This window comes from Panthera onca, chromosome A1, assembly GCF_046562875.1.
Source record: "Panthera onca isolate mPanOnc1 chromosome A1, mPanOnc1 haplotype 2, whole genome shotgun sequence".
In the NCBI taxonomy this organism is placed as follows: Eukaryota; Metazoa; Chordata; class Mammalia; order Carnivora; family Felidae; genus Panthera; species Panthera onca.
This window is the reverse complement of record NC_138339.1, coordinates 89,972,597-89,994,778: the sequence shown is the minus strand read 5'-3', so window position 1 is coordinate 89,994,778 and position 22,182 is coordinate 89,972,597. Positions and strand designations below refer to the sequence as shown.

General features: G+C 37.5%; 1 pseudogene; it reads left to right on the top strand.

Annotated features, from left to right (window-relative positions):
* The first annotated feature begins 19,962 nt into the window (after positions 1 to 19,962).
* LOC132680162 (transcription factor BTF3 pseudogene) lies at positions 19,963 to 20,670 on the top strand (annotated as a pseudogene).
* The last annotated feature ends 1,512 nt before the right edge of the window (positions 20,671 to 22,182 follow it).

Sequence of the window (22,182 nt, the reverse complement as noted above, 5' to 3'; positions counted from 1 at the left end):
GAAAAAATTAAAATTAAAAAAATAAAATTAAAAAAATTAAAACTAAAAAAAATTAATACACACACACAATTGAGTAAATGATGCTAGATCCTATGTGTGTTTTGGTCTGGGTGTTGAAAGTGGCTTGATAGATTAGAGAAAAAAGGAAGGAAAAAAAGGAAATCATTTGAAAATTTGAAAAAAATGAATACACTGAAGTAGACTAAAATGACATAATGGAAGTAAAATAGAATTTGAAAAAAGTTACGCAAAAGTAAAAAATACAGTAGAAAAAACTTAAAGAAGAATATTTTTAATAAAAATTGAACATAAAAATGAATTTTTTCTCTTTCTGTATTCAAGGAAAAGAAAAAAAAAGAAAAAGAGAAAAAAAGAAAAAGAAAATTGAATAGATGGTCCAGCTAACAGATTGAAATATGACTGAAATTACTTAGTTTTCCCCTAGAAGTCAAACTATGAAGTGCTTTCTAGTCCATAAACTAAGCAGGCGGTGAGACCTGTGTTCTTGAAGAGGGAGGTTAGCCCAGTTGTGTGGGGCTTAGTGTAGCAGCTCCATTCTCCACCAGATGGTGATGTAGCCTACTGGGGTGGATTGTTGTGGCGCTTGTAGGTGCATATGTGCATGCACGGGAGCGGTGAAAATGGCATCACCCAGCTACGCAGTCTCTAGTATTGGAACTCTGTTCTCAATGATCAGCATTCATGCAACCGTCCTTCGTCTTCGGCTTCTGTCCATTCTCTGCTTCCTCACTGTCAGTGACCAAGCCCCAGGCAGCACCTCCCTCCCGAGTTTTGTCTCAGATGCGGATGTCTTCCCTGGCCCCCCACTTCTGAGGGACTGTGGCTTTGACCAGCTCCACCCCCTGTGGAGTGTCTCACCGAGCAATGGCTGGGTGCTAGCCACACCCAGGAACTCTTGCGGGACTGTGGTGCTGCTGATGCCCAGAGACTGTGGCCAGGTGCCAGCCCACCCCAGAAAAAGTTCACAAGACAGTATAGCAGTAGCACCTCAGGGATTATGGAAAATCACACACACATCTGACACCAGGCTTCACCCCCAATGACCTTGTTCCAACACCAGCGAATGTGGCCTTTCTCTGGGGTCTGCTAGCCCCAGGCAGCCTCACAGACTCTACCAAATGTCCTTCCAGCAGTGGAACCACTTCTCTCCGTGTAGCCCAAGGACCTCCCGGACCCCACTCTGCTCCTGTGGATTCGTCCTTCCCACCAGAGCACCGCCAGGTATCGAGCTGCGGAGTTACAGACTCTGTGCTCCCCCTGTTTACAGTCTTAATGGAATTTAAACCCTCTCCTTTACTCCTTTCTCCCTTTTTAGTTCAGTCCTTGTGGCTGTTTCCAACTTTCCACTTTCTCTCCAGCTGCCTTTGGAGAGGGGTGCTTTTCCTGTATTCTCCCCCCCAGCCCCCATCTCCGTCCTCTCTCCACACACAAAAGTGGCTCCCTGCCCTCTGTGGTTTCTCTCTCCCCAAATTCACCTCTTCACACCGCATACCTGCCGAATTCTATGGTTCAGGTTGTGCAGATTGTTCTGTTAATCTGCAGATGAGTTTTCTAGGTGTACAGAATGGTTTAGTGTTGGTCTGGCTGTATTTCATGGACACAAGACACACAAAAAACTTCAATGCTGTTCTGCCATCTTAGCTCCTCCCTCTATGTTTATCTAGAATTTTTAAGTTTTAATTTCATAATGAAATATAGAATAACTGACATAGCTATGCTATTATCATCAACTGAATGAGGTACTACAACGTAATAGCTAAATTTAAGAGCCCCAGAGATTTTTCAGAGATTAATTCTTAGTTCTCACACTTCACACTATGTGGCTTTCATGTCTGTTTCTTTATCTATGAAATGTAAACTAATAACAGTACAGGATAGTGTCTATTGCATGAGGTGTCTGGGAAGATTTCAGTAGCCCTTTTAACGCAATCAATCCTGTTCCTGACACACTGTAAGTTTTCATTAAATATGACCAACTATTATTGAGTGGTTTTATTTTTCTAATTTTACTTACTCAGTCCTTTTTAGATCTGTCTGACATTTTACAAATTCTATTAAAGGGAAAACTAAATTTACAAAACTGATCATTTGACAGGTATCTAAATAAAAATCCTCAAAGTATAGCTGCTTATTTTTTTTTTAATTTGTTGAATAAAACTGGCCATTTCAGAGCAATCACAAATTTGACTTCTTGCTGCTCGAGCCCCAAATGGAGCCTTGTGACAGATTTCTTGTGCCACACTAATGAAGAGTCTTGAGAAGAGCAATTGGGAGGAGGGATATGTAAGGAACTATCTAGAGAATATTCTTTAAAATAAGGTTAATGGCACATAGGGCATCCTAATAAAATACTGTTGAGAGAAGTACTACATGTCTTGTCTTAGTTATTTTTAGTCTCAATTTTATCATTTGTAAACTGAAAGATTTAATCTAAAATGATTATAAGTTTCCCTGTTTTCTCTTTTTTGTTCTAAGAGGCTGAAAACAAACAAACAAATAAAAACAAATATCTGTGATGTAAAATAGAAAAATTGTTCGAGGTAATTCCAAAGAACAGAATTGGGAGAAATTAATGGAAGGCAAATTTTATTATGTTATTTTCTTGTTGTTTTTAATCATCCTCATTACCTCCTAGGATTTTTGTGAAAATTAAGTTGAAATTTTGTAGGGGGCTTAACACAGTTCCCATTAAATTTTGCCTATTATTATTTTTATCAAGATACAGTTCAAAGGCTCTGTACTTGGAATAAATAAAATTTGATTCAACTTAAAGGAAGAAAATCATATGGGGCATCTGGGTGGCTCAGTCTGTTAAGTGTCCAACTTCAGCTCAGGTCATGATCTTGTGGTTAGTAAGTTTAAGCCCGTGTCAGGCTCTATACCTGAGCAGCTCAGAGCCTGGAGCCTGCTTCAGGTTTTGTGTCTCTTTCTCTCTCTCTCTGCCCTTCCCCCACTCGTGCCCTGTCTCTCAAAGAGAATAAATGTTAAAAAAAAAAAAAAGAAAAAAAAAAAGGAAGGAAATCATATGTAAACAATGGAATTATGAGGTTATACCCATATTGTAAAAGCATTAGAAAAAGCATGTTTCCTAAAGCATTTGAAAGAGTATGATCATAAGCAAGATGCTAACAGATTAAAATATCTTTATCCATCAAGTTGGTTTTTTTTACATTCACTGGATCATAATTCTATCAAGGTAATATTTAAGACTCTGCTTTTTTTTTTTTTTAATTTTTTTTTTCAACGTCTTTTATTTATTTTTGGGACAGAGAGAGACAGAGCATGAACGGGGGAGGAGCAGAGAGAGAGGGAGACACAGAATCTGAAACAGGCTCCAGGCTCCGAGCCATCAGCCCAGAGCCCGACGCGGGGCTCAAACTCACAGACCGCGAGATCGTGACCCGGCTGAAGTCGGACGCTTAACTGACTGCGCCACCCAGGCACCCCAAGACTCTGCTTTTTAGATTTCTTAATGTCTGGGTTTTTTTTTTAATTTTAATTACAGGATAATCTACAGTGTTATATTAGTTTCAGGTATACAATATAGTAATTGGACAATTCTATACATTAGTCAGTGCTTACCATAAGTGTACTCTTAATCCTCTTCACCTATTTCACTTATTTTGTTATATTATAAATTTCTGGAAACCAGAGATTTGCTACCTAAGTTCCATGGACCCCAAGTATGGGATTTCAAAGGATAAGCTTCTTGAAAGTATTCGAAAAATTCTGTGTGCATGTGCATTTTTCAAGGAGGAATATACTTCATTTTCATCAGATTCTCAAATAAATCAGAATTGGAGTCTGAGTCACTGATTTAAATGAATAATGCTTTCTTCCATGTGCAGGAAAGCTAGAAGATAAAGCCAGTGCATAAATAAGGTACTCCCAAAATGAGTTTTATTAAAAACACTTATCAGTGGCACTTTTTTACTAAATGCTCTGTGACAAAGCCTATTTGAAATGGATTTGTAGATTAGACTTGAATGTAGTGATTAAATATCTAACAACTCTGTAAGTCACATCTGATCAACCAAAGAGAGATGAGAATATTTATATCACCTGTTTACCTCACTGTGTTTGAATTTCTAATCTTGGTTTGATAAGCTCTATAGAAAAGACCTAGATAATAATTCCTGAATTCTTATTTTCAGCTCTAAGAATGATAAAATTTTTAGCCTCTTATAATAAAAACACTTAGAAAACTTATTTTGAGCTAATATTGCCAAAAGAAAGCTAAATGCCACTATGACAATACTCTTTATTACAGTATATGTATGTGTGCATAATATCAACAAAAAGAGACATTTTACCTGTTTGTTCAATTACATGAGAGCATGTAATAATCTATTTAAAAGAGCAGGAATAGGCCTGATGAACTGTTAAGCAAGGAGGTCAACCTTTCCTGATTTTCTATTTAATTTGGGTAACATTGGCAATGCAAAGAAAGACAGTACTGCCAAAGTCAATATCCTAGATCTCCATGTCTATGCAACAGCTTTCTCTGTGCTAATAGCGTTTATGCCATCTGTCTGTTTCCAATTAAAGTCCATTTTTGATTCAATGACCAGATGTTTCACATTGTGGGGCCATTTTGTTATCCTCTCCTCTGCCTCAAAATTAGTACATTTACTCCAGTGTTGACGCTGTTTACATTTTCTTTTTTTCTTTCTTTCTTTTTGCATTTTGGATATTATAAACTACTGCTTCGTGCATTTTTTCCAAGTCATGAAATAGATTTCCCATTTCCTTCTTTATGTTATGGCCTACAAAGTCAGTCTTTTGAATATGTTTGTACTTGTAATGTCAGTTAATGGTCGCTCATATACAATGTCTGTTTACCTGATTTTTCATATACTTAACTATACAAATGAAATTTTCTACTATAAAAAAATCCTGCATAAATAATACATTTTAAATTAAAATCACTAAATATATGCTTCCTCAGGGAAAGGCAAATTACTGTATTAGTTACTTTTTTCTGTGCTTTGTTACTTTAACTATTTTCTGAATTCTACCCATAAACCTGTATATTTCCAATCTCAACTCTATCAAAGTCAGTTTTGTTCATTTTTAGATAATAAAACAACAACAACAAAAATAAACTTGAAAAACATTAGATTAAGTTCCAGTCTCACTTTCTACTCAGATTTTATTGGTTATTCTAATTTTAGAGAAATATTTTCAGAGTTATGCTTGATGATGTTCTTATTCTAACAACCTCTGCATGCTGCCATTTCATGAAGTATAGGTGTGCAACAGCTGGAGTTTGTAATTTTCCATTTTGTCATTGGCATTGGTGAATAGTATACGAACATCTTTGGAAAAGTCCTTGTGGTTGGTATATTGTCATGGACAATTTGAATATTCTTTCTGACATAAGTGCCAGGTTCTAATATCTAATATCTGTGATGGCCGGGCTCTAGAAAGGGCATTATTTTTAGTAAAGAAGCCAAAATAATAAAATTTTACGACATGGAACAAGGAAGAGGTACTATCAACCTTTAAAGGCCCCAGAATGTCTGCCTCCCTACTATGGAAGTGGCTGCCTGAGTTCAGTTACTCTGTGGGAGAGCTTTTGAGTAGATTAGAACCATAAATTTCTCATTTTTTTTACTGATAAATAGGAAAAGGCCTCATGTCATCATTGAATTTTTGTTAAAACTCGATATGAAAAAAATGTGTATTGTGTTAACGGTATTCATTTTATTCTTTATTCTAGGCTTTTTCTCTCCCTTAGTAGACACTCAGCAACTTGAAAATCTAGACCCAGTGGTATCATATTCCTCTGGAGTTTCCTAATACTCAAATTCTTTCTACTTTGAAGTTCAAGTTTAAATATTAGGTCCTCCAAGGAACCTCATGAGCTGTATATCCTCACCTTAAGAATCACTGCCTCCTTTGTACTCTTCATACATTTCTTATAACAGTTTTTACTTAATAGGATGGAATATATTGGCACATCACTTATGTCTTTCATGTATTTTAAGTGCCATGGTGGGACATAAAGCTTATCCCTGTGCTTTCCCATTACATCTAACACAATTACCAAGAATCATTTGTAAACTGAATTGATTGATTGATTGATTACTCAGACTGTGCTTAGCCAAATTTCCTTGTGCTCTGAATTTTCTCCACAAATAAAACTCAACTATTTCTGTTTAAATAATTCGGGGCCTGCTATGTTCCTGAAATTAGACTAATAAAAGAATTCATGGCAAGTTAGTAATATAAATTATTATTTTCTTAAATAGGCATTTTAATTTTAACCCAATCTTGACTTTAGCAAGCCTAAAAGCTTGATGATAAAAGACTTTCAAGTCCAAAGATGAGCAGGTAATAGCAGAGCCTTTGAGCTCAAGAGAGGGCACCCTGTCACATAATATTGCATACTATCATTCAGATAAAACTGCTCCTATTCATTCTGAATCAAACTATACTTTAAACAATGGAGGACTATTTATACAAAGACCATTAAAGTCTGGTTTGGACAATTCTATTAAATTTCATTACAAACACTGATTATTGATTCTCAAACTTTACAATATTTAAAGTGAATCCCTGTACGTTTTTTTGTTGTTGTTGTTTGTTGTTGTTGTTGTTTTCAGTGGGAATTTCTATGTCCCATCTATGTCCCATTTAATTTTATATGTATGACTTTCAGGACTCTCCATTTTCACAAACACCCAGCTGATTCTAATGGGTAGTCAGAGGACTGTATAACAAGAAACCTAAATGATCTAAAGATGATGCCCCCAGAATTGAAATTTATTTCCCAAGAGATTAAGATATTTTTGTATCCTTCAGTAACTGTGTTTTTATTTCATGCCATTTTATGAAATGTGAATATAATGTGCTTCAAAATTTTGATGCAAAAAGGATAGTGAAGAGCATCTGAAATTTTCTAACTGGAAATACTAAAAAAGAAAAATTATGCATTTACCAACAATTTATATAAATTTTATTAGTTAAGAGGAAAGCATAAAAAACTGTTAAGAATTTACATTTCATTAAAGGCATGAAGCTAAATTTTATATTTATTTAAAAATTTTTTTTAAATGTTTATTTTTGAGAAAGAGACAGAGTGTGAGCGGGGAAGGGGCAGAGAGAAAGTGAGACACAGAATCTGAAGCAGGTTCCTAGCTCTGAGCTTTCAGCATGAGCCAGACACAGGGCTTGAACACACAGTAAGATCATGACCTGAGCTAAAGTCAGATGCTTAACTAACTGAGCCACCCAGGTGCCCCATAAATTTTAGATTTACTTCTTTTTATGTTCAATAAGTATAAATTATGTTTTCCAAAATTAAAAATGAGATAATATTGAATCTCATCACTGAGAACTTTCTGTCAATTTTGAAGTTCCTTTTATGTGATGTCAAATTTTAGATTTAAAAATAAAAAAAACTTTGTGTGCCTGAGTGGGTTAGTTGGTTAAGGGTCCCATTTTGGCTCAGGTGTCAGTCTCAGGTTTGTGAGTTCCAGCCCCATGTCAGGCTCTGTGCTAACAGTTCAGAGCCTGAAGCCTGCTTCATATTCTGTGTATCCCTCTCTCTGCCCCTCCCCTATTCATGCTCTGTCTCTGTCTCAGAAATAAACATTAAAAAAAAATTAAAAAAAAACTTAGTAAGGATGTTTTTCACTAATGTTATGGTGAATCTTAGGGACATTTTTTTTTTTTTTTTTTTTTTTTAATTTGTAGGGGGAAACCAGAACAGTGCCCTGTGACTCAGGAAATTTTCAGCAAATTAATATACAATTTTTTTCCAAAAGTCTCATCTCAATTCTATCAACTATTATTACATCCTCTGATCATAAGCGGGGAGATTAAAAATCTCTACTCTTGTGCACATCTTATTTTAATTTCATGGATCGTGAATAAAATTAAAAGAGATGGGAATATCTTAAAAGTCAAAATTATCTTTTCTTCTTCCATTTTACATACATTTATATAGAAAATACCTCTTTTAATCCTCCTCTGTGTGCCAGGCACAACTTTGAAACTAGAGATAAAATGGTAAATCAGATAAGTAATATTCTGTTTCTCAAAGAAATTAGGCTCTTATTAGAGGAAGAGAGGACTGAATAATAATACATAAGCGAAAAGGGAATTGATAGTGAAAGCTAGGCGGATAATTAAGAAGTGGGAGGGGGGATGGGCTAAATGTGAAAGGGGCATTAAGGAATCTACTCCTGAAATCATTGTACATGTCTCAGATCTAAAGAGGGTGTAGAGACCTCTGGGAAGATGGCAGCATAGGAGGACGCTGGGCTCACCGCGAGTCCTGCTGATCACTTAGATTCCACCTACACCTGCGTAAATAACCCAGAACACCGCAGAGGATTAGCAGAACAGAGTCTCCGGAGCCAAGCGCAGACGAGAGGCCCACGGAAGAGGGTAGGAAGGGCAGCAAGGTGGTGCGTGCTCCATGGCCTGGCGGGAGGGAGCCGGGGTGGAGGGGCAGCCTGCCGGCCAAGCAGAGCCCCTGAGTCTGGCTTGCAAAAGCGGAGGGGCTGGACGGAGTGTGTTCCGACAGCAAGCGGGACTTAGCATGTGGGAGGTCGTAAGTTAACAGCTCTGTTCATAAAGCGGGAAGGCTGGAGGACAAAGGGAGGGAGAGTTGCTGAGCCCCGGAACGACAGACCTCAGTTTGGCGGGGAACAAAGACGCTCACCAGTGCCATCTCCTTCGCCCATCTCCCAGCCAAAATCCCAAAGGGAACCAGTTCCTGCCAGGGAACTTGCTTGGTCAGCACAAACACCCAAGGCTGTGCTTCTGCGGAGCCACCCCTCCGGCAGCCGGTCTGACTCCCTCCCACTGCCACAGAGCCCCTCCTGAAGTGGATCACTGAAGGAGAAGCGAGCTAAGCCTGCCCCTCCTGCCCCCGTGCGCCTTGCCTACCCACCCCAGCTAATACGCCAGTTCCTCAGCACCACAAGCCTGGCAGTGTGCAAGTAGCCCAGATGGGCCACGCCACCCCACAGTGAACCCCACCCCTAGGAGAGTGGAAGAGAAGGCACACACCAGTCTGACTGTGGCCCCAGCAGTGGGCTGGGGTCAGACATCAGGTCTGACTGTGGCCTGCCCACCAAATCCAGTTATACACCACAGCACAGGGGAAGTACCCTGCAGGTCCGCACCACTCCAGGGACTATCCAAAATGACCAAACAGAAGAATTCCCCTCAAAAGAATCTCCAGGAAATAACAACAGCTAATGAACTGATCAAAAAGGATTTAAATAATATAACAGAAAGTGAATTTAGAATAATAGTCATAAAATTAATCGCTGGGCTTGAAAACAGTATAGAGGACAGCAGAGAATCTCTTGCTACAGAGATCAAGGGACGAAGGAACAGTCACGAGGAGCTGAAAACCGCTTTAAACGAGATGCAAAATAAAATGGAAATGACCACGGCTCGTATTGAAGAGGCAGAGGAGAGAATAGGTGAACTAGAAGATAAAATTATGGAAAAAGAGGAAGCTGAGAAAAAGAGAGATAAAAAAATCCAGGAGTATGAGGGGAAAATTAGAGAACTAAGTGATACACTAAAAAGAAATAATATACGCATAATTGGTATCCCAGAGGAGGAAGAGAGAGGGAAAGGTGCTGAAGGGGTACTTGAAGAAATTATAGCTGAGAACTTCCCTGAACTTGGGAAGGAAAAAGGCATTGAAATCCAAGAGGCACAGAGAACTCCCTTTAGACGTAACTTGAATCGATCTTCTACACGACATATCATAGTGAAACTGGCAAAATACAAGGATAAAGAGAAAATTCTGAAAGCAGCAAGGGGTAAACGTGCCCTAACATGTAAAGGGCTATAAGACTCATGACTGATCTCTCTTTTGAAACTTGGCAGGCCAGAAAGGCATGGCAGGAGATCTTCAATGTGATGAACAGAAAAAATATGCAGCCGAGAATCCTTTATCCAGCAAGTCTGTCATTTAGAATAGAAGGAGAGATAAAGGTCTTCCCAAACAAACAAAAACTGAAGGAATTCGTCACCACTAAACCAGCCCTACAAGAGATCCTAAGGGGAATCCTGTGAGACAAAGTACCAGAGACATCGCTACAAGCATAAAACATACAGACATCACAATGACTCTAAACCCGTATCTTTCTATAATAACACTGAACGTAAATGGACTAAATGCGCCAACCAAAAGACATAGGGTATCAGAATGGATAAAAAAACAAGACCCATCTATTTGCTGTCTACAAGAGACTCATTTTAGATCTGAGGACACCTTTAGATTGAGAGTGAGGGGATGGAGAAATATTTATCATGCTACTGGAAGCCAAAAGAAAGCTGGAGTAGCTATACTTATCTCAGACAAACTAGACTTTAAATTAAAGGCTATAACAAGAGATGAAGAAGGGCATTATATAAAAATCACAGGGTCTATCCATCAGGAAGAGCTAACAGTTATAAATGTCCATGCGCCGAATATGGGAGCCCCCAAATATATAAAACAATTACTCATAAACACAAGCAACCTTATTGACAAGAATGTGGTAATTGCAGGGAACTTTAACACTCCACTTACCAAAATGGATAGATCATCTAGACACACGGTCAATAAAGAAACAAGGGCCCTGATGATACACTGGATCAGATGGACTTGACAGATATATTTAGAACTCTGTATCCCAAAGCAACAGAATATACTTTCTTCTCGAGTGCACATGGAACATTCTCCAAGATAGATCATATACTGGGTCACAAAACAGCCCTTCATAAGGTTACAAGAATTGAAATTATACCATGCATACTTTCAGACCACAATGCTATGAAGCTTGAAATCAACCACAGGAAAAAGTCTGGAAAACCTCCAAAAGCGTGGAGGTTAAAGAACACCCTACTAAAGAATGAGTGGGTCAACCAGGCAATTAGAGAAGAAATTAAAAAAAATATGGAAACAAACGAAAATGAAAATACAACAATCCAAACGCTTTGGGATGCAGCAAAGACAGTCCTGAGAGGAAAATACATTGCAATCCAGGCCTCTCTCAAGAAACAAGAAAATTCCCAAATACAAAATCTAACAGCACACCTAAAGGAAATAGAAGCAGAACAGCAAAGGCAGCCTAAACCCAGCAGAAGAAGAGAAATCATAAAGATGAGAGCAGAAATAAACAATATAGACTCTAAAAAAACTGTAGAGCAGATCAACGAAACCAAGAGTTGTTTTTTTGAAAAAATAAACAAAATTGACAAACCTCTAGCCAGGCTTCTCAAAAAGAAAAGGGAGATGAGCCAAATAGATAAAATCATGAATGAAAATGGAATGATTACAACCAATCCCTCAGAGATACAAACAATTATCAGGGAATACTATGAAAAAATATATGCCAACAAATTGGACAACCTGGAAGAAATGGACAAATTCCTAAACACCCACACTCTTCCCAAACTCAATCAGGAGGAAATAGAAAGCTTGAACAGACCGATAACCAGCGAAGAAATTAAATCAGTTATCAAAAATCTCTCAACAAATAAGAGTCCAGGACCAGATGGCTTCCCAGGGGAGTTCTACCAGATGTTTAAAGCAGATATAATACCTATCCTTCTCAAGCTATTCCAAGAAATAGAAAGGGAAGGAAAACTTCCAGACTCATTCTATGAAGCCAGTATTCCTTTGATTCCTAAACCAGACAGAGACCCAGTAAAAAAAGAGAACTACAGGCCAATATCCCTGATGAATAGGGATGCAAAAATTCTCAATAAGATACTAGCAAATCTAATTCAACAGCATATCAAAAGAATTATTCACCATGATCAAGTGGGATTCATTCCTGGGATGCAGGGCTGGTTCAACATTCGCAAATCAATCAACGTGATACATCACATTAATAAAAGAAAAGAGAGGAACCATATGATCCTGTCAATCGATGCAGAAAAGGCCTTTGACAAAATTCAGCACCCTTTCTTAATAAAAACCCTTGAGAAAGTCGGGATAGAAGGAACATACTTAAACATCATAAAAGCCATTTATGAAAAGCCCACAGCTAACATCATCCTCAATGGAGAAAAACAGAGCTTTTTCCCTGAGATCAGGAACACGACAGGGATGCCCACTGTCACCGCTGTTGTTTAATATAGTGCTGGAAGTTCTAGCATCAGCAATCAGACAACAAAAGGAAATCAAAGGCATCAAAATTGGCAAAGATGAAGTCAAGCTTTCGCTTTTTGCAGATGACATGATATTATACATGGAAAATCCGATAGACTCCACCAAAAGTCTGCTAGAACTGATACATGAATTCAGCAAAGTTGCAGGATACAACATCAATGTACAGAAATCAGTTGCATTCTTATACACTAACAATGAAGCAACAGAAAGACAAAGAAACTGATCCCATTCACAATTGCACCAAGAAGCATAAAATACCTAGGAATAAATCTAACCAAAGATGTAAAAGATCTGAATGCTGAAAACTATAGAAAGCTTATGCAGGTAATTGAAGAAGATATAAAGAAATGGAAAGACATTCCTGCTCATGGATTGGAAGAATAAATATTGTCAAAATGTCAATACTACCCAAAGCTATCTACACATTCAATGCAACCCCAATCAAAATTGCACCAGCATTCTTCTCGAAACTAGAACAAGCAATCCTAAAATTCATATGGAACCACAAAAGGCCCCAAATAGCCAAAGTAATTTTGAAGAAGAAGACCAAAGCAGGAGGCATCACAATCCCAGACTTTAGCCTCTACTACAAAGCTGTCATCATCAAGGCAGCATGGTATTGGCACAGAAACAGACACATAGACCAATGGAATAGAACAGAAACCCCAGAACTAGACCCACAAACGTATGGCCAACTCATCTTTGACAAAGCAGGAAAGAACATCCAATGGAAAAAAGACAGTCTCTTTAACAAACGGTGCTGGAAGAACTGGACAGCAACATGCAGAAGGTTGAAACTAGACCACTTTATCACACCATTCACAAAAATAAATTCAAAATGGATAAAGGACCTGAACGTGAGACAGGAAACCATCAAAACCCTAGAGGAGAAAGCAGGAAAAGACCTCTCTGACCTCAGCCGTAGCAATCTCTTACTCGACACATCCCCAGAGGCAAGGGAATTAAAACCAAAAATGAATTACTGGGACCTTATGAAGATAAAAAGCTTCTGCACAGCAAAGGAAACAACCAACAAAACTAAAAGGCAACCAACGGAATGGGAAAAGATATTTGCAAATGACATATCGGACAAAGGGCTAGTATCCAAAATCTATAAAGAGCTCACCAAACTCCACACCCGAAAAACAAATAACCCAGTGAAGAAATGGGCAGAAAACATGAATAGACACTTATCTAAAGAAGACATCCGGATGGCCAACAGGCACATGAAAAGATGCTCAACGTCGCTCCTTATCAGGGAAATACAAGTCAAAACCACACTCAGATATCACCTCACGCCAGTCAGAGTGGCCAAAATGAACAAATCAGGAGACTCTAGATGCTGGAGAGGATGTGGAGAAACGGGAACCCTCTTGCACTGTTGGTGGGAATGCAAATTGGTGCAGCCGCTCTGGAAAGCAGTGTGGAGGTTCCTCAGAAAATTAAAAATAGACCTACCCTATGACCCAGCAATAGCACTGCTAGGAATTTACCCAAGGGATACAGGAGTACTGATGCATAGGGGCACTTGTACCCCAATGTTTATAGCAGCACTCTCAACAATAACCAAATTATGGAAAGAGCCTAAATGTCCATCAACTGATGAATGGATAAAGAAATTGTGGTTTATATACACAATGGAATACTACGTGGCAATGAGAAAGAACGAAATATGGCCCTTTGTAGCAACGTGGATGGAACTGGAGAGTGTGATGCTAAGTGAAATAAGCCATACAGAGAAAGACAGATACCATATGTTTTCACTCTTATGTGGATCCTAAGAAACTTAACAGAAACCCATAGGGGAGGGGAAGGAAAAAAAAAAAAGAGGTTAGAGTGGGAGAGAGCCAAAGCATAAGAGACTGTTAAAAACTGAGAACAAACTGAGGGTTGATGGGGGGTGGGAGGGAGGGGAGGGTGGGTGATGGGTATTGAGGAGGGCACCTTTTGGGATGAGCACTGGGTGTTGTATGGAAACCAATTTGACAATAAATTTCATATATTGAAAAAAAAATAAAGAGGGTGCAGATACTACTCTTATTTTGGTTGGTGAGTGTGGGTAGTTCCAAGGTAAGATATTAATGCCCAGATGGAGTTAGCTATATTATGACCAGAAAGCAAAGCATCTTAAATGGATAGGATGGCCTGAAAAAATACTTAAAATAGAATGAGATTGGTCTATCCTGTTGGGAAAATAAATAAGTGTGATTAAGCATAGCAAATGAAAAGAAACATGTGAAATGAGGCCAGGAAATAGGTAGAAGCTGGGTCATAAGGAACTTGTATATCAGGGTAAGAAGGGTGGATTTTGTTCTATGAGCAATGATAGGCCATCAAAGGATTTGGGATTTTTTTAAACTTATTTATTGTTTAATTTACATCAAAGTTAGTTAGCATATATATGGTGCAACAATGATTTCAGGAGTAGATTCCTTAATGTCCCTTATGCATTTAGCCCATCCCCCCCACAACCCTCCAGTAATTCTCTGTTCTCTATATTTAAGTCTTTTATGTTTTGTCCCCCTGCCTGTTTTTATATTATTTTTGCTTCCCTTCCCTTATGGTCATCTGTTTTGTCTCTTAAAGTCTACATATGAGTGAAGTCCACATATGATATTTGTCTTTCTCTGACTGACTAATTTCACTTAGCATAATCCCCTCCAGTTCCATCTGTGCAGTTGCATATGGCAAGATTTCATTCATTCTGATTGCTAGGTAATACTCCGTTGTATATATATGCCACATCTTCTTTATCCATTCATCCATCGATGGACATTTGGGCTCTTTCCATACTTTGGCTATTGTCAATAGTACTGCTATAAACATCGGGGTGCATGTGCCCCTTCAAAACAGCTCACCTGTATCCCTTGGGTAAATACCTACTAGTGCAATTGCTGGGCCATAGGGTAGTTCTATTTTTAATTTTTTAAGGAACCTCCATACTGTTTTCCAGAGTGGCTGCACCAGCTTGCATTCCCACCAGCAGTGAAAAAGAGATCTTCTTTCTCTGCATCCTTGCCAACATCTGTTGTTGCCTGAGTTGTTAATGTTAGCCATTCTGACAGGCGTGAGGTGGTATCTCATTGTGGTTTTGATTTGTATTCCCCTGATGATGAGTGATGTTGAGCATTTTTTCATGTGTTGGTTGGCCCTCTGGATGTCTTCTTCGGAAAAGTGTCTATTCATGTCTTTTGCCCATTTCTTCACTGGATTATTTGTTTTTTGGGTGTTGAGTTTGATAAGTTCTTTATAGATTTTAGATACTAACCCTTTATCTGATATGAAGGTTTGTGTTTAAAGCAAGAAGATAAGATTACCTAATTTATGTTTTAAATAGATGCTGTTGGCTGGGGCACCTGGGTGGCTCAGTTGGTTAAACATCCAGGTCTTGATTTCAGCTCAGGTCATTATCTCATAGCTGGTGGGTTAGAGCCCCATGCAGAGTTCCGCTTGAGATTTTCTGTCTCCCTCTCTCTCTGCCCATCTCCAGCTTGCGCTCATGCGTTTGCACATATGTGCTCTCTCTGTTTCTCTTAAAAATAAATAAATAAATAAATAAATAAATAAATAAATAAATAAATCCTATTGGCTGCTCTGCAAAGAAGCAGTTGATAAGAGGACAACTTGGAAGACCCCTGCAGAAAGACAGTGACAACTCTGATTAATGTAATTCCAGAGATAAATTAAGTGGACAAATTTGGGGTAATTATGAATAAATTTAGCATACCCTTTTATTTCTTGAATAAAGCACATTATTTTCAAAATTTTTTGATGTTTTATTTATTTTTGAGACAGAGAGAGACAGAGCATGAGCAGAGGAGAGGCAGAGAGAGAGCAAGAGACAGAATCTGAACCAGGCTCCAGGCTCTGAGCTGTCAGCACGGAGCCTGACACAAGGCTCGAACTCACGAACTGCGAGATCATGACCTGAGCTGAAGTCTGACGCTCAACCAACTGAGCCACCCAGGCGTCCCGCACATTATTTTGATTGAGCAGATAGGACCTGAGATGTATGGTGAGGGAGAGACAGATATAATCATATCTTTAGACCAGTACTGTTAAATAAAATTTTCTGCAGTAAAAGAAATTTTTTTATGTCTGTGCTAATATGGTAACCAATACCCATATATGATCGCTGAACACTTAAAATGTGACTAGTATAAGTGTGAAATGCAATTTTTACTTTTACTTAATTTTAGTTTAAATAATCACATGCAAGTGGTGGCTACTAAATTAGATAGACCAGCTCTAGAAATCTGGCTTGAGCAAATAATTGAATGGTAGCGTCTATTACTGAAACAAGCAAGAGTAAGAGAAAAGCAGACTTGGAATGAAAATCAAGGGTTCTATTTGGATCATGTTAAGTTTGAGATGCTGAGTGGTTACCTATGTGGATATATCACATAGTATAATAGATAGGTGAACATGGAGTTCCAGCAAGTTCAGCATTATATCTACACACTTAAGAATTATCAACACATAGATATTATTTATACCCATGAAACTCAGTGAGGCCCTCTAGAGAGAGTGTATAGAGAGAAAAGGGCTCAGTGACAGAGGGTAACATTTGAACATTTAATAATCAAAACAGAAGCCAGTGTAAAAGACTGAAAGCAAAGTCAGTCTCAAGAGGTACACCCTGAAGTAGAGCACAACCAGGTCAATGACGGTTGAAGAAGGGTCATCTCTTCCACATCAGTTTAGGAAAGCACTGTTGCCCTTGGAATGACCAGATGGAGCCCAGGGAATAGCTCAGCTTGACAGCCTGTAAGCTATATGGGGGAGGGCATGGATTTTCATAAGGATTTGGAGCTGAAGGTGAGGCTAAAATGAACAGTATTATTCATTATGAATATGTCATTCAGAATATATCATTCTGAAACTATGAGGCAGAGGCGTTCATGGTTTCAGAAGCAAGAAGCAGCTGGATGCTGATTTAAAACCTGCACCATTTCCCATTCAGAAATAGCTAACTATAAATTTCTCTAATAACAATGATTATAAAAATATATTAAGTTTATCTTTCCTAACAAAAACTTCATATTACTCCTTCAAAAACAAATACTCTAAAGGTAAACATCAGGAACTTCTGATTTTGTGTCATAATGTAAGTTTTCAGGAGGGCAAGTATATACCAAGCATTGTATCAGATAAAGAAGTTAATGCAGAATTTTATCATATATTAAGAAGTTATAAGACCTTTTAAAATAATTTAAAAGAGGTAGAAAAACATTTTAAGCAATGGAAAATAGCTTTATCTTTCTCAGATAGGTTTTTCTTAGAATTTCATTAGAATTCTTTTTAATGTAATTCTCTTTATAGTAAATCCCTAGGTTTAATCTGGGATTGTTTTGAGATTCATGATTGTGTGATTTTGTTTGAGCTTTATAGAATAAAGGCATTTTTCATTCTGGACTTATGTATCTGTTTCTATCTATCTCCAGAAAGAAAAAGATAAAAATAAAACCAGAAGCAAAAGAAGGCAGCCTGAAAACTGCCACCACAGACTGATGAACTACATGAATATTGCTCTATTATGATAAACCATCATTTGCACATACACAGAACTTTTTTTTCTAGGATCATAATGAGAATTTCATAGTACATTCAGGAGTTGTTTCTCATTTTGATGTTTCTATAAAATAACAAATTCAGATCATGTTTACAGGAAAAATACATACTATCTTTTGTTTATCACACTACTGATTTTGCTTTCTGTGGGAAGTGGCCACTTAGTCATATCCCTGCCATGCTACATATAGAGAATACGTATATATACACATATATATATATATATACACTCTACATGTATACACATATATATGAACATAAATATGTACAAAAGAACAATAATAATTACAAATATATGGATATAAATACAAAAGATGAGATAGATAAAATTTAATTTAAATTTTCAACTATAAGTTTACCAGACACCAATAGCGAAATGTGGGCGTGTTCTTATGGTCTACACAACAGTGAACATGAAAGGTTAAACAGTAAAACTTCAAGATGCCATGGCCAGAAGGCAGGTTTAATTCTATAATGCAGAACATATCTTTCTATGACTGTCTAATAGAATCGTTTTATACCTCAGGTTTCAATGGAAAGTCATTCTGTACTTACAAAATGATTGAAATGAAAATCACCTGACTCTTCTTGGACAGTAGAACCAAATGACCAAACAATGTACAGGCAGATTAGGAGTCAGCACAAGACAGATGCAATAGGCTTTGCCCAGATTCCGATCAGAACACAGTCCAGTCAAGAGATAAGGAAGAGTGATGGCCCAAAGACAAACGCAGAAAGGCCATGTGATAATGAACACATATTTTTGGCAACTTGGAAAGCAGAAAAATGAAATAAAAATGCTGTTGATTTAGACTCAAATTTAAAATCTAAATTGTAAGTTATTTCAGACAATGAAGCTTAGCTTCTTTTACTGTTATTGTAATGTTGATATAAAAATGATATCCAATCAGCTCAATGGTCTAATGCAGCAAGAGACCTAAGAAACAGATCTCTAGAATTTTACTACAAGGAGAAAGGACAAGCTTTTTACTTATCTAAATATGATTAAGAGTATTTCCACTTCTGTCATGATAAAGAATAGAAATTCTAGAAAAAATTAAGTGAATGTTATTTCAAGTTGATTAATCTTATAATTATGACTAAAAGAATTATATACTGAACTGAACGTATTGTTATAATATGTAGCATCATTATACATAAAACCTTGATGATGGCTTTGACCAGGGACCTTAATTCTATATGGAAAAAGAATACAAATAGATAAATAAATCATAAGTCCTACTGTCCAAAAGTCATAGTAAGGCAGTTAATTAAAAGAGTTAATTTCAGCAACAAATCCTAAAATGTAGGATGCAAATACATAAAGGTAATAAATGGATGAAAAACATCGTACATAATATTTTTACTTAAAACATGAACACCCAATCACTAATTTGATATTGGCCACAGATTAATTGGATTATTGACCAGTAATGTACTGTGTCTAATGCTTCATCTCCCATTTTCAGTTTCAGTATCTTCAAGGTAAAAACAGAATTTGAAGACATTTGTAAAGCAAAATGTGTGAAACCTTTCCAATTTTTGTTTTTTCAGTCTTTACAGTCACCACAATTTTTAGCCATTTACATAAGTCAAGCCATGCCAAAGCATTCAATTTTTATTTTATTCAGGTAACGATCTCTTTCCATATATACGTGATCACTTTATTATATTTATCTAAACATTTGTGATTGCAGTAACAAGTATAAACCTATGGGAATAAGTCTTCAACTGGTTCAGGAGTAAACCATTCCTTGGCAAAACAGAACACACCCCATGAGCAGTAAACCTTCAGCACGCCAAGGGCATTAGACAGCACGTTATATGGAAAAATTAATTCATCTGTTAAACTAATTAAGAGGTTAATTAGGAGACCTTCTACCAAAGATAATTGATTAATCAATGGAGGGTTATATAAATATATACATTAATATCGACAAAAATTTGATAAAAAGAACTGATAGAAAAGGAAGATATCACACCTTAAAATTTTGTCAAGGATTTTTAATTTAGAAATTAAGATTGAGACTCATTTTCTTCAATATCTTTTTTTGAAGAGCAGAAAAATATATAGAATCTGCTGTTGTTTATAGATCACACAATTATATGGAAGAAAAAAAAAATAGCTGCTATCTTGCTTCCCTGCATGTGTGCACCTAAACTCAATTGGTCCACCGAGACCCCCTGAGCACCAACCCTAGTCCCCCAAGCAGTCCCATTTCCTCTCCAACAAGATGAAAGAAACTATCATGAGCCGGAAGAAACTCATGGAACTGCAAGCACAAGCGCGCATTGGTGGGAAAGAGCTGCTGGCGCAGAGAAGGTGGCTCTTAGAACAGCTACAGCAGATGATTAAAAAAAAAAAAAAAAAAAAAAACAACAAACTTCAGTTCTCTTTAAAGAAGTTGGGGGTAAAAGATATCTCTGGTATTGAAGAAGTGAATATGTTCACAAACCAAGGAACAGGGAGGGGTCCACTTTAAGAACCCTAAAGTTCAGGCATCCCTGGCAGCGAAAACTTTCACCATTACAGGTCACGCTGAGAAAAAGCAGCTGACAGAAATGCTACCCAGTTTCTTGAACCAACTTGGTGCAGACGGTCTGACTAGTTTAAGACTGGCTGAAGCTCTGCCCACACAGTGTGTGGATGGAAAGGTACCGCTTGCTACCGGAGAGGAGGGCGATGATGACGTTCCAGATCTTGTGGAAAACTTGGATGAAGCTTCCAAGAATGAAGCAAATGAATAGAGGCACTTTCTGAAGTGACTTGAAGAAGTTACGGGAAGCTGCTGTTTTATAGTTTGACTGCTTTTTAAAACTTTTGTTCATGGATCTGATAAAATCTATATGTCTAATATTTTTAAGCCCAAGTCTCTTGGACACTGCAGCTCTTTTCGATTTTGGTTATACACAATTCATTCTTTGCAGCTAATTAAGCTGAAGAAACCTGGGAATACAGTTTGAAACAAGGTTAATGAAAGAAGGAAAGAAAGAAGAAAGAAAGAAAGAAAGAAAGAAAGAAAGAAAGAAAGAAAGAGGAAAAGAAAAGGAAAGAAAAAAAATAGAAAGCAGAATGGGTTTCTTTCTGAAGTAACAAATCCATCTGAATTTCTATATATCATTAATTTGCACTAATATGAAAAACAAACTATTCACATTCTATGCAGTAAAATTACTGCTTAGAATTTCTGGGTTTTATGTGATTGCTCTTTCTTTCCAAGCAAGGTACAAAGTAAAACACCTATCTGTGGTTGGTTTAGCTCTTGAGATTAATCAGAGCAATGTTTACTTGTTTTACATAGAGATCAATTTCTCTGGACCGAAGAGAATTCATATAGCAAGTTTACCCAATAAGTTTCTTACATAATAAGAAACGACTTTCTAGACAAGTCTAGCTCAGCATCTCACCTGCAGAGGAAAACCATGGAATATTGGCTGTCAGTATTAGCTAGTCTATAGTCATACAGCCCTGCACTTGCCAGATCTCATCTAATATCAAAGGATTAGCTAATATTTTGCTATATTCAAGCTAATTCTTAGAATACTGAAGGACAAATGGAGAGCAAAAGTACCAATTAATTAGGGGTGCCTGGGTGGCTCAATCAGTTAAGTGTCCTACTGTCTATCAGCTCAGGTCGTGCTCTCATAGTTCATGGGATCGAGCCCTGTGTCAAGATCTGTGCTGACAACACAGAGTCTACTTGGGATTCTCTCTTCCTCTCTCTCTGCCCCTCCTCCTCTTCCTCTCTTTCCCTCTCTCTGTCTCTCTTTCAAAATAAACAAATAAACTTAAATTTTTTTTAAGTACTAATTAATTAATTAACATTACAAATCTCTCCCAAGTTTAAATAAATACATATGCAGATATTTTCCCTCATTATTTACTTGGGGGAGGGATAAGAGAAATCAGCTATAACTTTAAAATGTCTAATTTAGGGGCGCCTGGGTGGCTCAGTCAGTTGAGCGTCCGACTTCAGCTTAGGTCATGATCTCACGGATTGTGAGTTTGAGCCCCGCGTGGGGCTCTGTGCTGACAGCTCAGAGCTTGGAGCCTGCTTCATATTCTAGGTCTCCCTCTTTCTCTCTCTGCCCTATCCCACTCATGCTGTCTCTCTCTGTCTCTCAAAAATAAATAAACATTCAAAAAAATGTTTAATGTCTAATTTACTACTGACAAATTTAAAGTCCTTATTCTGGTCCTAATGTGATAGTCTCTGAAATAAATAAAATATAGGCTAAATTTGTGATTAATATTCATTTCAATTTTGACAGTTTAACTCAATTCAACCTGGGTGGGACCAGCAAAAGAAAGTCAAAGTTTATCACCAGTCTGTAAATTTTGGATAGCTTTCACTTCTTTATTCATATGTTTACCCCTATAATCTCTTTATGCAAAAATCCAAGAAAGGATGCTATAAGCTGAAGCAAGGACAGTGCACCTATGTCAGTTGCAT